This window comes from Nyctereutes procyonoides, unplaced genomic scaffold (genome assembly GCF_905146905.1).
Source record: "Nyctereutes procyonoides isolate TBG_1078 unplaced genomic scaffold, NYPRO_anot_genome, whole genome shotgun sequence".
In the NCBI taxonomy this organism is placed as follows: domain Eukaryota; kingdom Metazoa; phylum Chordata; class Mammalia; order Carnivora; family Canidae; genus Nyctereutes; species Nyctereutes procyonoides.
In genome coordinates this window covers 86581463-86595913 of record NW_026575125.1, presented here as the reverse complement: position 1 = coordinate 86595913, position 14451 = coordinate 86581463, and the positions used below count along the sequence as shown (strand labels likewise).

At 46.7% G+C, this 14451-nt stretch overlaps 1 long non-coding RNA gene across 3 annotated transcripts in view; it reads left to right on the top strand.

The window, feature by feature from the left end:
* LOC129518680 (uncharacterized) overlaps positions 1-14451 on the top strand; it is an 81166-nt gene that overhangs the window by 42065 nt on the left and 24650 nt on the right. Inside the window, exon 4 of one of the 3 annotated variants that reach the window (XR_008666227.1) lies at positions 9907-10022. The exons of the other annotated variants lie outside the window; for them this stretch is intronic. This is a non-coding gene — a long non-coding RNA (uncharacterized LOC129518680). Of the gene's footprint in view, positions 1-9906; positions 10023-14451 lie in introns of those variants that run through there. 3 annotated transcript variants of the gene reach the window in all.

Here is a 14451-nt window from a genome sequence, read left to right as displayed (position 1 = left end):
TGGTCTCCCAGTGTTTGGGTTTTGGGGGGGTGGTGGTGCGGGGAGAGTGAGTGTATCTGCCTGGAATATGTGTGTTCACGTGAATGAGCGTGAGCGGCCGTGAGTGAGAGACCGTGTGACCGTGTGTGGGGGAGGGTGGGGGGGTGGCGGGGGCGTATGTGGTTCTTCTGGCTTCTACTGGGGCCCTGGCACAAGAGGCGGGTTGTCAGGGTGCGCCCGTGATAGGGCCCTGAGGTGTTCTCCGTAGGATCTGGGCCGATTGATGGGCAAGAAGGGGCAAAGAGCAGCAGCGTCCGGCGTGTGCTGGCCTGAGCCCGCTAGGCCGTGACGGGCACGGGTCCCCGGGAGCCCGGGCACACGCGTGGGTGTGTTCCCCCCTCGCTGGGCTTCCTCCCGTCCCTTGGGAGCTGTCCAGAGGGGGCGCCTGCACCGGGCACGGGGCCGCTTTGGCGTCTGTGCTGCGGCTCCGGGCTGCCCTCCACAGTGACCCGAGTGGGCCTGGATCCACGCCTCAATTCCCGTGGCGGCTGGGGGGGGGGGGGCATCATGGGCGAAGGGCCGAGTCCTCGGGACCCCTCCGTCCCCTGGCCGCGGGACGTGGACCTCACTGTCGACCCCACGGCCAGAGCCGACCTTTTCGTCCGGCCGCTGGAGGCCTGAGGGGTGAGGCTGGCCTCTCGGGGGAGTCCTGATCCCGGGATCGGGCGCCCGCTGAGCCGGGGCCAGGCCGGGCCGGGGGCAGGGCTCTGGCCCCACCACCAGACCGGTGTGTCTCCCGAGGGCGCCCGAGGGCCTGCGGGGGTCCTGAGGGCGCCTGGCGCCTCGCAGGGTCCCGGGGCCGCCGCCGAGGGAGGCCCACGGCGGGCCCAGCCGGGCCCCGCCCGACCGTTGCGATCCCCAAAGCCGGCCGAGGGGAGGCCGAGGGCACCGAGGCTCCGCTGGGCTCCGCTCCAGGGGGCCTCAGATGCCTCAGGAGCCTCAGGAGCCTCAGAAGCCTCAGAAGCCTCAGAAGCCTCAGAAGCCGGCGCGCTCCCCTAAAGCGAAAGCGGCCCAGACACGGGAGCCGCCATGTTGGAGCCCGGGTGGCCAGCGCTTGGCCTTTTTTCTTCGGCAAAGGGCGGAGGGAGAGGCCCTGGGGGAAGGGCCGGTTGGCATTGCTGGTGCAACACTGCCATCAAGCGGAATGCGTTGGCGATCCCCTGAGCCTAGCGCTTGCTGTCCCTGGGAGTAGGCCGTGGGAGACCAAGTGGAGTGCAGTCGGACCCCCTCAAGTTCCCTTAGGAGCGGCGCTCCCTCAGGGTAGGTGTGGGAGCCTCCGGAAACCGCTAGTGGGACTAAGTGGGACGCTCAGGTGCCCTGCAGCTCGGTTTGGGAAGCCCAGGCTCGCACCCTGTCGGCCACCATGTCTGGGCGGGACTAGAGCTCTGGAAGGCCTCGTGGTGTTGGCCCTTGGGCGTTTGGCCTGGGGCTCCTTCCTGTAGGAGCTAGAGAAGCATGGGAGGCCTGGGCTGACCTCAGGCCCGGTCCTGAAGCCCAGATTAAGACCGGCGCGGGTCGGGACTGAGGCACACGGAGGTCCAGCTGCTGCCTTAGTTGTGGGTGTGATGGGGGACCCCAATGTTGTTCCTGTGTCCCGTGCGCTCCTTGGCCACTCGGCTAGGTGGCCCTGAGGTGGTCGGGGAGGAGGGGAGGGGCAAGGTGGGCCGGCGGGGCTCGTTTCTGCGTGCAGAGCCGAGTCCAGAAGGGACAGTGCCCTCCTGGTTCGAGCCATAGTGGAAGCATCAGTAGCAGCAGCCACCTCTGCCTCCTCCTCCTGCTCCTGCTGCTTCCGAGCTCCCCAGGCTGCTCACCCTCACCCCCCACCCTATTACCAGCATCACAACCATGGACCAGCCTAAGAATCGGTGGCCTGCCACAAAACAGTGCAGGCAATGGTATCGGGGTGCAATCTCACGGGGGCTTCCCCCTTTCTGGCAGACACGTGGCCCCAGTACTCCCCCACACAAGTCTAGTAGGCAGAGTGGTCCCTCCACTGCGGCCTCTGTGTTTGCACACTTGACTTTCTGGGGCACCTTCTCTAACATCCCAACAGTGTGTTCAGGGCAATGTCAATGAATGGCTCTTGGCTCTGGGTCCCAATGCCTCGGCTGCTTTGGAGCTGGTCATCAACAGACTAGTGTGGAGAGTCTGCCAGAAGGGTCAGGCACCTGATATGTTGTGGCCCCTCGGCAGCGTGGCCAGCGCCCTTGGACCCGTGGCCAGCGCCCTTGGACCCCATGCACCAGTAGTCAGGTGTCCGTGTGCCGATGCCCCGAAGGAGGCTCAGGTTCTGGCTCACCGGGACCCGCCTTAGTGTGGAGGCCCCGGCTGTTTCTGTAGCCCACACCCAGGTGGAAGAAGGTCCTGGTTGGGTTGAGCCTTCCCCTCCACGCGTGTGCCCGAGCGTCCAGGCTCCCGTCCCTCATTTCCACCCCCCTCCCCTCCTCTGCCACCCCTGCACACACCGCTACCCACGCCCCCATCCCAGTGCTGAAGGTACCCAGTTGCCCCTTGTCCTCACATCAAGTCAGCCTCCAGAAAGCTCTGTGGGGATCCTGTGATCCCGTTGGGGAGGAGCCTGGGCTGGTGGTGTGCTGGGTTGGTGGGTCCGTGGGTCGTGGAGCAAGACGCCTGAGCTCCCTCACTTTCTTCTTGGCCAACACCCCCCCCCCCGCCTCGCCCTTGTCACTGAGGTGTTGACCACCCGGATCTCTTTGTCCCCTCACCCGTTTCCCGAGAGCCAGGCGGTGTCCTCGTGCCCTTCGGGCCCCCGGTACCGTGGACAGCCCCGCTTGCCGTCTCTGGTGCCTGCCCAGAGGGTTGGAACCGGGTCACCCTGGCCCCGAGGCCGAGGAACAGGAGGGCTTCGCTGGCCGCCTCGTGTCTCTGGGTCTAGTGTATGGGTGGGGTGCAGCGTGTGGGTAGTTTTTTTGAACAGGTTTTTGTAGCTTGGACGCGTATACTAATCCATTTTAAAAAAACTAAGGTTTTTATATTTTTGGTCTTTAAAGTTCCAAAATTTTGTGTTGTTGTGACATCATTTATAGGATTAGGAAATAGGATATTTCCTGCATTTCTTCCTGAATACCTGATAGTCTTATTGAAGTAATGCCATTTTCCAGTAGTGATTTGTCAAGCAATTGAAGTTGTGCCATGTGAATAGTGTGTGTTTCAGAACAAGGTTCTGGTGTTAAATTACCATCTATAGTTTAAATGGTCTTGTCAGCTCTCAAACATAATGGGAAATATTGGTTATTCATGGATCATGGACACCATCTTTTGTGAATTGTCCGCGTTGTCTTTGTCATGTGGTCGTATCACAAAAACAATAGGGTCATTTCTGGTTACCAATTTTCACACATCTTTGGGAATGAAAAAGAAGGGTTAATTTTTATTAATCGAAATGGGATGTTATCTCACTCTTGATTTTTAATTTCCTTCAAATGTTCTTCAGGCCAGTAGCTGCTTCAACACTCAGTTTGTGTAACAGGTGAACCATGCGGTCACAAAAGTAGTAAAAGTTTCTGGGGTTCATGTCTGGGGGTGCACCTCATTCAGGCCAGTCTTCTGTGGTGGCTATGAAGTAATGCACACAGCTTGGTTCAGGGTAGTCTGTCAGCATCAGGAGAGTCTGGTGAGCCATGTGCAATCACTCTTCCCCAGGGTCCCATCCATTCTTTTTTTAAATTTTTTTTATTTTTTTAATTGGAGTTCGATTTGCCAGCATATAGCATATCACCCAGTGCTCATTCTGTCAAGTGCCCCCCTCAGTGCCCATCACCCAGTCACCCCAACCCCCCGCCCACCTCCCCTTCCACCACCCCTAGTTCGTTTCCCAGAATTAGGTGTCTCTCATGTTCTGTCATCCTCTCTGATATTTCCCACTCATCTTCTCTCCTGGTCCCATGCATTCTTAACACAGGCTTGTATTTGGTACAGTTTAGTAGCCTACATGTCTTCCCTACTTTGATGGTCTCCAGACTCAGTCTTCATCATTTATTCTTGCTTCCTGCCCCAAGTATGGGCCACTTCGGCACCCTAAAATGGTTTCTATTATACTGTAAGTATAGCTGGTTTTGCTTCCTTAGAATTCATAAGACTCATAACTTCATTGGGTGAACATGCCATCAAATCTTCACTACAGAAAATGATAGTTGAATTTTAAATTTTAGGGAAAAAATGAAACTTTTCATTAGTGAATTCAAAGAAGGATTATTCTTGTACCCACACAACCTTAATCTTGTCATTAAGTATCATTATTGTTTTTTTTTTATCTCTGGAGTTTCTTTTTCTGAATTCTTTTTTTTTAAGATTTTATTTATTTATTTATAGAGATGCAGAGAGAGAGAGAGAGGCAGAGACACAGGCAGAGGGAGAAGCAGGCTCCATGCAGAGAACCTGATGTGGGACTCGATCCAGAGTCTCCGGGATCATGCCCTGAGCTGCTCCAGTATCATGCCCTGGGCTGCAGGCGGCGCTAAACCGCTGCGCCACCGGGGCTGCCCCTCTTTTTCTGAATTCTCATTAGTTTACCTACAACATGTCTCTCTTTTCTGTCCTCTCCCATGTCCATTTGCCATTCTGCTTTGTTTTTTTTGTGTGTGTGTGTGAAGTTAACCACTTTAATTTGCCATATACATATGAAATCAGCATGATTTTTTTGTTTATTTTTAAGAATAACTATGTTAATGTGTATAAGGTAGTATCTGAGTTTGGTTTTGATTTATTCTCTTTTTTTAAAGATGTTATTTATTTATTCATGAGACACACAGATAGAGGCAGAGACAAAGGCAGAGGGAGAAGCAGGCCCCTGATGCAGGGAGCCTGATGTGGGACTGGATCCTGGGACTCCAGGATCACACCGTGACCCAAAGGCAGATGCTCAACCTCTGAGCCACCAGGGTGTCCCATTCCTTAATTTATTCTCTAAAAGTTTAGTAATGTTAACCATCTTTTTATATTTTGGTTGGCCATTTGTATGTCATCTTGAGAGAAATGTACTTTGAAAATTTTACTCATTTGTTCATCAGGGTTTTTTTTGTTTTAATGTAGGAGTTCTTTACATATTTTAGGTATTATCACCTTATCAAGTATTTGTTCTGCAAGTATTTTCTGCCATTCTGTACATTGTATCTTCACTCTTGTTTATATTCTTTACTCAAAACGGTTTTTAGATTGTAGTCTCACTTGTCTATTTTTGTTTTTTTGCCTTTTGTTTTTCATGTCATATCCAAGAAATCACTGCCAAATCCAGTGTCAAAAATATTTTAACCATGTTTTCTTCTAGCTATTTTATAGTTTTGCATTTTTCATCTAGATCTTAAACATAATTTGTGTTAATTTTTGTATATGGTGTAATATAACTGTCCAACTTCTTCCTTTTGTATGTGGATATCCAGTTGGCCAAACACTATTTGTTGAAGAGACTATGTTTCACCATTGGGAGGTATTGACATCCTTGTTGAAAATAACTTGATCATCATATACATGATGATTTGTTTCTGGCTCTCTAGTCTTCTCCACTGGTATATGTATCTGTCTTCATGTTGATGCCATGCTGTTCTGATGAGTGTACAGCAATTTTCTAGCAAATTTTGAAATCAGGGTGTGAGTTCTCCACTTTTTTTTGTTTTGCAGATTGTTCTTAGTTTTTGGTGGACTTTGAAATTCCTTTGAGTTTTAGGATGATGTTTTCTACTTCTGCAAGAAACATCATTGGTATTTTAATAGGGTTTGCACTGAACCTGAAGATAGCTTTGGGTACTGCTGACATCTTACCATGGTATGTCTTTCTATACATCTGTATATTCTTTCCTGGTTTTCATCAATATTTTCTAGTTTTTGGTTTATGCGTTTTCACTTCCTTGGTTAGGTTTATTCATCAGTGTTTTATTCATTTTCATTGTATTGTACATAGAATTCTCTTCATAATTTCCTTCAGAGATTCTTTCTTTAGCTTAACGTTTAAATGTTTTTTTTTAAGATTTATTTATTTATTTATTCATTCAGAGAGAGCGAGAGAGAGGCAGAGACACAGGCAGAGGGAGAAGCAGGCTCCATGCAGGAAGCCTGATGTGGGACTCGATCCTGGGTCTCCAGGATCACACCCCAGGCTGCAGGCGGCACTAAACCGCTGCGCCACCAGGGCTACCCTAGCTTAACGTTTAATTTCTTTAGCAAGCTTCACTGTTTCATTAATTTATAAAGGGCATCCTCATTTCAGATCCTCCTATTTCATAGAGCTGTAAAAAGATGAAAACATAAACCACTATTATTGTCGTTATTTGTGGAAAGACCCAGAGAATTCCAAGGTTTTCTTTTTAAAAAAAATTTTTTTATTTATTTACGATAGTCAGAGAGAGAGAGAGAGAGAGAGAGAGAGAGAGAGAGAGAGAGAGAGAGAGAAAGAGAGGCAGAGGGAGAAGCAGGCTCCATGCACCGGGAGCCCGATGTGGGATTCGATCCCGGGTCTCCAGGATCGCGCCCTGGGCCAAAGGCAGACGCAAAACCGCTGCGCCACCCAGGGATCCCTCCAAGGTTTTCATATGTTGTTGCTACACATGGGAAGGAAGCTATTATTATTATTAGTAGTATTAGTATTATTTTATTTTTAAAAGATTTTTATTTATTTATTTGAGAGCACAACAGGGGAGGAGCAGAGGGAGAAGCAGGGTTTCCACTGAGCAGGGAACCCAATGTGGTGCTTGATTCCAGGACCCCAGGATCATGACCTGAGCTGAAGTCTGATGCTTAATCCACTGAGCCACACAGGTACCTCGCTATAATATTTTTTTTCTTTTTCTTTTTTTAAAAAAGATTTTATTTATTTATTCATGAGAGACACAGAGAGATGCAGAGACAAGGCAGAGGGGGAAGCAAGTTCCCTGCAGGGGGCCTGATGCAGAATTGGATCCAGGACCTGAGCCAAAGGGGGACACTCAACCACTGAGCCACCTAGGTGCCCCTATAATTATTTTTAATCAAATATTCATTTCTATGCTATACGGTATTAGGCAACCATCAATCTTTTGAAACAATACTACATTTAAAAGTCATGTTTGGGGGATCCCTGGGTGGCTCAGCGGTTTAGCGCCTGCCTTTGGCCCGGGGCGTGGTCCTGGAGTCCCGGGATCGAGTCCCACGTCAGGCTCCCGGCATGGAGCCTGCTTCTCCCTCCTCCTTTGTCTCTGCCTCTCTCTCTCTCTCTCTCTCTCTCTCTCTCTCTGTGTGTCTATCATAAATAAATAAATAAATAAATAAATCTTAAAAAAAAAAGTCATGTTTGAAATTCTCCGTCTACCAAAGCAAAGTATTCTAATACAGAGATGATTGCAAGAGCTTCCTCAAAATCCCATTGTCCAACAGTATTCATAATGCAGTCTCTCATTTAAGCTTTTTTAAAAATCATGTGTAAATGAACAACAGAACACAGGTATCAGGTATACATGTATGAAAGAAATATATGCATATATAGTAGACTTTTGTCCTTTGTTTATTCATACAAATGTAATGATGTAACCTGTATTTTCTTCAGATTTGTTCAGGGTTTGAAGTTAACATGGGATTTCTCATACAGAACCAAATATACACAGAATGGATTTGTAGTCAAGGGCATCAGAACATGCAGCCGCAAAATGTGCCAGTTTGGCATAAAGACTATTGAGTTGAATGCAATTAAATAGAAGCCTATACAAGCAAAGCTCCCAGCCTAAAAGCAGGACATAAATTTTAAAAGATGTCCTCTATCTGTATCAGGAGAAAAAGGTATTCCCTGGAGAAAACATTAGTCCCCTAACCTGGAAGAGGGTACTAGAGAGATCTACATAACAGATTTTACTAGCTAACCCGAATCTACCACTAGTTTCCCATATATTTGCCTCCTCACAATTTATTGCCCTGGAGACTCCAGGTGTTTTTCTTTTGTCATGTAGTTATTCTAAAAGTTTACTGTTCCGCTGCTAAAATACTACATAAACTAAAGTTGAAACCAAATTTTTGTGTTGCTTACTGTGTCATAGCGAGGATACACAGGTTAACTTCTGTTTACTCCTGTTAATCAGTCTTTTGTGGGCAGTCCCAGTGGCCCAGCGGTTTAGCACTGCCTTCAGCCCAGGGTGTGATCCTGGAGACCCGGGATCAAGTCCCGAATCGGGCTCCACCTTGGGAGCCTGCTTTTCCCTCTGCCTGTGTCTCTGCCTCTCTCTCTGTGTCATGAATAAATAAATAAAATCTTTTATAAAAATCAGTCTTTTGTACAGTGGCCCTTGCAAGAACTTAGAACAGTGAGAAGAAAATTATTTTCCTTCCTTATAGTGGGCAAATAATGGCTGTTATGGAACAATAAAGTGGGAAATTTAATATTGACAATTTACAAAACTTTTTACAATTGAATGAATTGTTTAAACAAATAGTGTCAAAAATATTAAGTGTGCATCATTCATAAGCGTGAAGTTATGATAGCCTTAGTTGCTCCCTTCCCAGATGAGAGAACAGAGGTTTCCAAGAACAGGCACTTCTTGAACCATATCTCCTTGTGCACTTTGCTAAGGACCTGCTCCGGGACCAGTGCTTCTTCCAGGGCTTTCCTGGGGCTGCTGCAAGTGGCATCCATAATGCCTAGGTGAGTAGGGATGTGCTGAGTCACAGTGAATTTATTTAAAATATTTCTTTATTAGGAAAAAAAAGAACATGTTTTTATAAAGTAAGGTGTGCATAAACAGGCAATGTAGTGTAGAGAGGAAAGGAAGACAACCACTTATTCTATCACTCAGAGATGAAGAGTGTTAATTTAGGTTATGTATTCTTCATGCATTTTGTTCCCTAAAAGAGATGCAGATAAGATCCTTTCAAAACAACAGTCTTCGGGTACCTGGGTGATATAGTGCAGATCAGTAAGCATCCTGACCCTTGGTTTCAGTTTACCTGGTGATCTCCCGGTCGTGAGATAGAGCCCTACATAAGGAGTTTGCTTTGATTCTGTCTTTCTCTGCCCCTCCTCCTCACTCTTTGTTTCTTTCTCTCTCAAATAAATAAATCTTTTTAAAAATTAAAAAATGAAAACAATAGCTTAAGGAGCTTCCTAGGTTCATGGGTAACTTCCAGCTATTGTAACTAAACAATTGACTGTGAAGATAGGTTTGTTGCCTCTTTAATTCTATTGATAAGTGTAATCCTTACTTCATTATTTTTAAGAAAAACAAATCCTCACAAATACTGAAATGTTTCAAGGGAAAACTAAAGTAACCCCTGCCATATCCACTCCCAGTGTAATTATCCTTAAAATAAACTTATTTTTTTTTACAGATTTTATTTATTTATTCATGAGAGACAGAGAGAGAGTCAGAGACACAGGCAGAGGAAGAAGCAGGCTCCATGCAGGGAGCTTGATGTGGGACTCGATCCCGGGTCTCCAGGATCACACCCTGAGCTGAAGGCAGATGCTTAACTGCTGAGCCACGCTGGTGTCCCTAAAATAAACTCTTTAAAAGGAATCCATAGGAAATTTTATTAATTTTTTCAAAGAACCAGCTCTTTCAGGTGCCTGGGTTAAGCATCTGCCTTTGGCTCGGGTCATGATCCTGGTGTCCCACATTAATATTGAATGTAAATGGATTAAACCAGAACAGACGGCTTTTCCTGCATCTCCATAGATGAAAAATAAAATGAAAACAAATACAAAATACAATAGGCTGCCCGGTATTAACTCTTCTTTAAATGTTTCGTAGAATTTGCCTGTGAAGCTATCTGGCTCAGGACCTTTGTTTGTGGGGAGATTTTGATTACTAATTCAATTTCTTTGCTGGTTCTCAGTCTGTTTACATTTTCTACGTCTTCCTGTTTCAGTTTTGGTGATTTATGTATTTCTAGAAATACCCGAATCCGGAGGAGGGGCAAGATGGCGGAAGAGCAGGGTCCCCAAATCACCTGTCCCCACCAAATTACCTAGATAACCTTCAAACCATCCTGAAAATTTACGAATTCGGCCTGAGATGTAAAGAGAGACCAGCTGGAACGCTACAGTGAGAAGAGTCCGCGCTTCTATCAAGGTAGGAAGACGGGGAAAAAGAAATAAAGGAACAAAAGGCCTCCGAGGGGGAGGGGCCCCGCGAGGAGCCGGGCTGAGGCCGGGGCGAGTGTCCCCAGGACAGGAGAGCCCCGTCCCGGAGGAGCAGGAGCTGCACCAACCTTCCCGGGCGGGAAAGGGGCTCGCAGGGAGTTGGAGCAGGACCCAGGAGGGCGGGGATGCCCTCGGGCTCCCGGGGACACTAACAGACACCTGCGAGCCAGGAGAGTGCGCCGAGCTCCCTAAGGGCTGCAGCGCGCACGGCGGGACCGACCGGAGCAGCTCGGAGGGGCTCGGGCGGCGGCTCCAGCGGAGGGGGCTGCGGGGCGGGAGCGCGAATCCAACAGCGCAGGCCCCGGAGCACAGGGCGCCGGGACACAGCCCAGGATCCGGCCTCCCCCGGGACAGGCAGAGGCCGGGAGGGCCCAGGACAGCGAGGACGCTCCTGCCCCGAGCTGAGCAGATCAGCGGCCCCGCCCCGGAGCCTCCAGGCCCTGCGGACGGAGAGACCGAGAGCCCCGAGCCCCGTAGTTCCTGCGGAGGCTGAATCCAGGCTTCCAGAGTTGCCATAGCAACTGCGGCTGTTCCTCCTGGGGCCCCACGGGGTAAACAACCCCCGCTGAGCCCGGCAGCAGGCAGGGGCAGAGCAGCTCCCCCAAGTGCTAACACCTGAAAATCAGCACAGCAGGCCCCTCCCCCAGAAGACCAGCTGGACGGACCAGTGATACTCCCCCGTGTTCCAATACAACTTGTTTTTGGCCACTCTGCACTGAGCAAAATGACTAGAAGGAAAACCTCACCTCAAAAGAAAGAATCAGAAACAGCCCTCTCTCCCACAGAGTTACAAAATCTGGATTACACTTCAATGTCAGAAAGCCAATTCAGAAGCACTATTCTACAGCTACTGGTGGCTCTAGAAAAAAGCATTAAGGACTCACGAGACTTCATGACTGCAGAATTTAGATCCAATCAGGCAGAAATTAAAAATCAATTGAATGAGATGCAATCCAAACTAGAAGTCCTAACGACGAGGGTTAACGAGGTGGAAGAACGAGTGAGTGACATAGAAGACAAGTTAATGGCAAAGAGGGAAACTGAGGAAAAAAGAGACAATCAATTAAGGGACCATGAAGACAGATTAAGGCAAATAAATGACAGTCTAAGGAAGAAAAACCTACGTTTAATTGGGGTTCCCGAGGGCGCCGAAAGGGACAGAGGGCCAGAATATGTATTTGAACAAATCCTAGCTGAAAACTTTCCCAATCTGGGAAGGGAAACAGGCATTCAGATCCAGGAAATAGAGAGATCCCCCCCTAAAATCAATAAAAACCGTTCAACACCTCGACATCTAATAGTGAAGCTTGCAAATTCCAAAGATAAAGAGAAGATCCTTAAAGCAGCAAGAGACAAGAAGTCCCTGACTTTCATGGGGAGGAATATTAGGGTAACAGCAGACCTCTCCACAGAGACCTGGCAGGCCAGAAAGGGCTGGCAGGATATATTCAGGGTCCTAAATGAGAAGAACATGCAACCAAGAATACTTTATCCAGCAAGGCTCTCATTCAAAATGGAAGGAGAGATAAAGAGCTTCCAAGACAGGCAGGAACTGAAAGAATATGTGACCTCCAAACCAGCTCTGCAAGAAATTTTAAGGGGGACTCTTAAAACTCCCCTTTAAGAAGAAGTTCAGTGGAACAATCCACAAAAACAAGGACTAAATAGATATCATGATGACACTAAACTCATATCTGTCAATAGTAACTCTGAACGTGAATGGGCTTAATGACCCCATCAAAAGGCGCAGGGTTTCAGACTGGATAAAAAAGCAGGACCCATCTATTTGCTGTCTACAAGAGACTCATTTTAGACAGAAGGACACCTACAACCTGAAAATAAAAGGTTGGAGAACCATTTACCATTCAAATGGTTCTCAAAATATACCCTAAAAACTATAGAACACTTCTGAAAGAAATTGAGGAAGACACAAAGAGATGGAAAAATATTCCATGCTCATGGATTGGCAGAATTAATATTGTGAAAATGTCAATGTTACCCAGGGCAATTTACACGTATAATGCAATCCCTATCAAAATACCATGGACTTTCTTCAGAGACTTAGAACAAATTATTTTAAGATTTGTGTGGAATCAGAAAAGACCCCAAACAGCCAGGGGAATTTTAAAAAAGAAAACCATATCTGGGGGCATCACAATGCCAGATTTCAGGTTGTACTACAAAGCTGTGTTCATCAAGACAGTGTGGTACTGGCACAAAAACAGACATATAGATCAATGGAACAGAACAGAGAACCCAGAAGTGGACCCTGAACTTTATGGTCAACTAATATACGATAAAGGAGGAAAGACGATCCACTGGAAGAAAGACAGTCTCTTCAATAAATGGTGCTGGGAAAATTGGACATCCACATGCAGAAGAATGAAACTGGACCACTCTCTTGCACCATACACAAAGATAAACTCAAAATAGATGAAAGATCTAAATGTGAGACAAGATTCCATCAAAATCCCAGAGGAGAACTCAGGCAACACCCTTTTTGAACTTGGCCACAGTAACCGGAGAAGGACAAACAGTGTATGTTCTCATTCATTTGGGGAATATGAATAATAGTGAAAGGGAATATAAGGGAAGGGAGAAGAAATGTGTGAGAAATATCAGAAAGGGAGACAGAACATAAAGACTTCTAACTCTGGGAAATGAACTAGGGGTGGTGGAGGGGGAGGAGGGCGGGGGGTGGGGGTGAATGGGTGACGGGCACTGAGGGGTACACTTGACGGGATGAGCACTGGGTGTTATTCTGTATGTTGGTAAATTGAACACCAATAAAAATTAATTTATAAAAAAAAAGAAAAAAGAAATACCCTATGATCCAGCAGTTGCACTACTAGGTATTTACCCAACGAATACAAAAATACTAATTCAAAGGTATACACACATTCTAATATTTATAGCAGCATTACCTACATGACCTTTGAGTAACACACTGGATCAGATGGACTTAACATTAAATCCTAAAACCTCAGAATACACATTCTTTTTAAGTGTACATGGAACATTCACTAGAATAGATCAAAAAGCTTTCCTCCTAAGATGAGGAACAAGACAAGGATGCCTGCTTTAGCCACTGTATATTCTTGCCTCCGTGGTCATAGGCTAATGGACTATATAAGCACTACCCCCACCAGAACTGAGGCCCTGCAGAACTCTCTGGTTGAAAGACATTGTGTGGCAGTGGCACACATAATGGACCAAAACTATGGAGAGGAGAGTATATGGCAATACAAGCCTTCCATCAAGAAGCAAGAAAAAAAATCTGTTTGTACACCTAGTTTTCATGGCTGAGTAATATTCCATGATGTATATATACCACTTATTCTTTATTCACTCATCAGTCTCCTGCCATACTGTTTTCCAGAGTGGCTGCACCAGTTTGCAATCCTACCAACAGTGCAATGAAATAACCTCCTTTCTAAAGGAACTTAGAACTCAGTGATAATACCATAATAATAATAGAGGACCTTACTACCCCACTTACATCAATGGACATATCTAAGCAGGTTTTGGCAAGGATATGGAGAAAGGGGATCTTTCTCTGTTGATTTATTTCATTTAGCATAACACTCTCTAGCTCCATCCATGTCAATGCAAATGGAAAGATTTCATAGGTCACAAAACAGGTCTCAACAAATACAAAAAGACTGAAATGTATGACAACAAATTGGACCCTCTAAAAGAATTGGATAAAGAGAGAGAGAGGCAGAGACATAGGCAGAGGGAGAAGCAGGTTCCATGCAGGGAGCCTGATGCAGGATTCGATCCCAGGTCTCCAGGATCGTGCCCTGGGCTGAAGGCAATGCTAAACCGCTGAGCCCACATTGGGCTCCCCGCTCAGTGAGGGGTCTGCTTCTCCTTCTGCTCCTCACCCTGCCTGTGCTCTCTCTCTCTCTCAAATAAATACATAAATTTTTTATTTTTAAAAAATAAAGATATTCTTTCCAAAGTAATCCATAGCTAAGAAGGAAAGAATTATTGAAAACAAAGCTGGAGGTATCACAGTCCCATATTTGAAGCTATGATACAAAGCTCTTATTTTATTTATGGTACTGGCATAAAAATTGATCAGTGGAACAGAATAGAGAGCCCAGAGATAAATCCATGAAACACAGAAATAAGTGAAAATGAAAACATTTCCTGGTTGACCAATTCATTGTTTAGTAGCATGTTGTTTAACCTGCATGTATTTTTGGTCTTTCCAGATTTTTTGTGGGAAGAGCCTGCCGTGCTGGGTAAACATGTCTGAGAGGGACAGTCCTGCCAGACTGCAGGAAGGT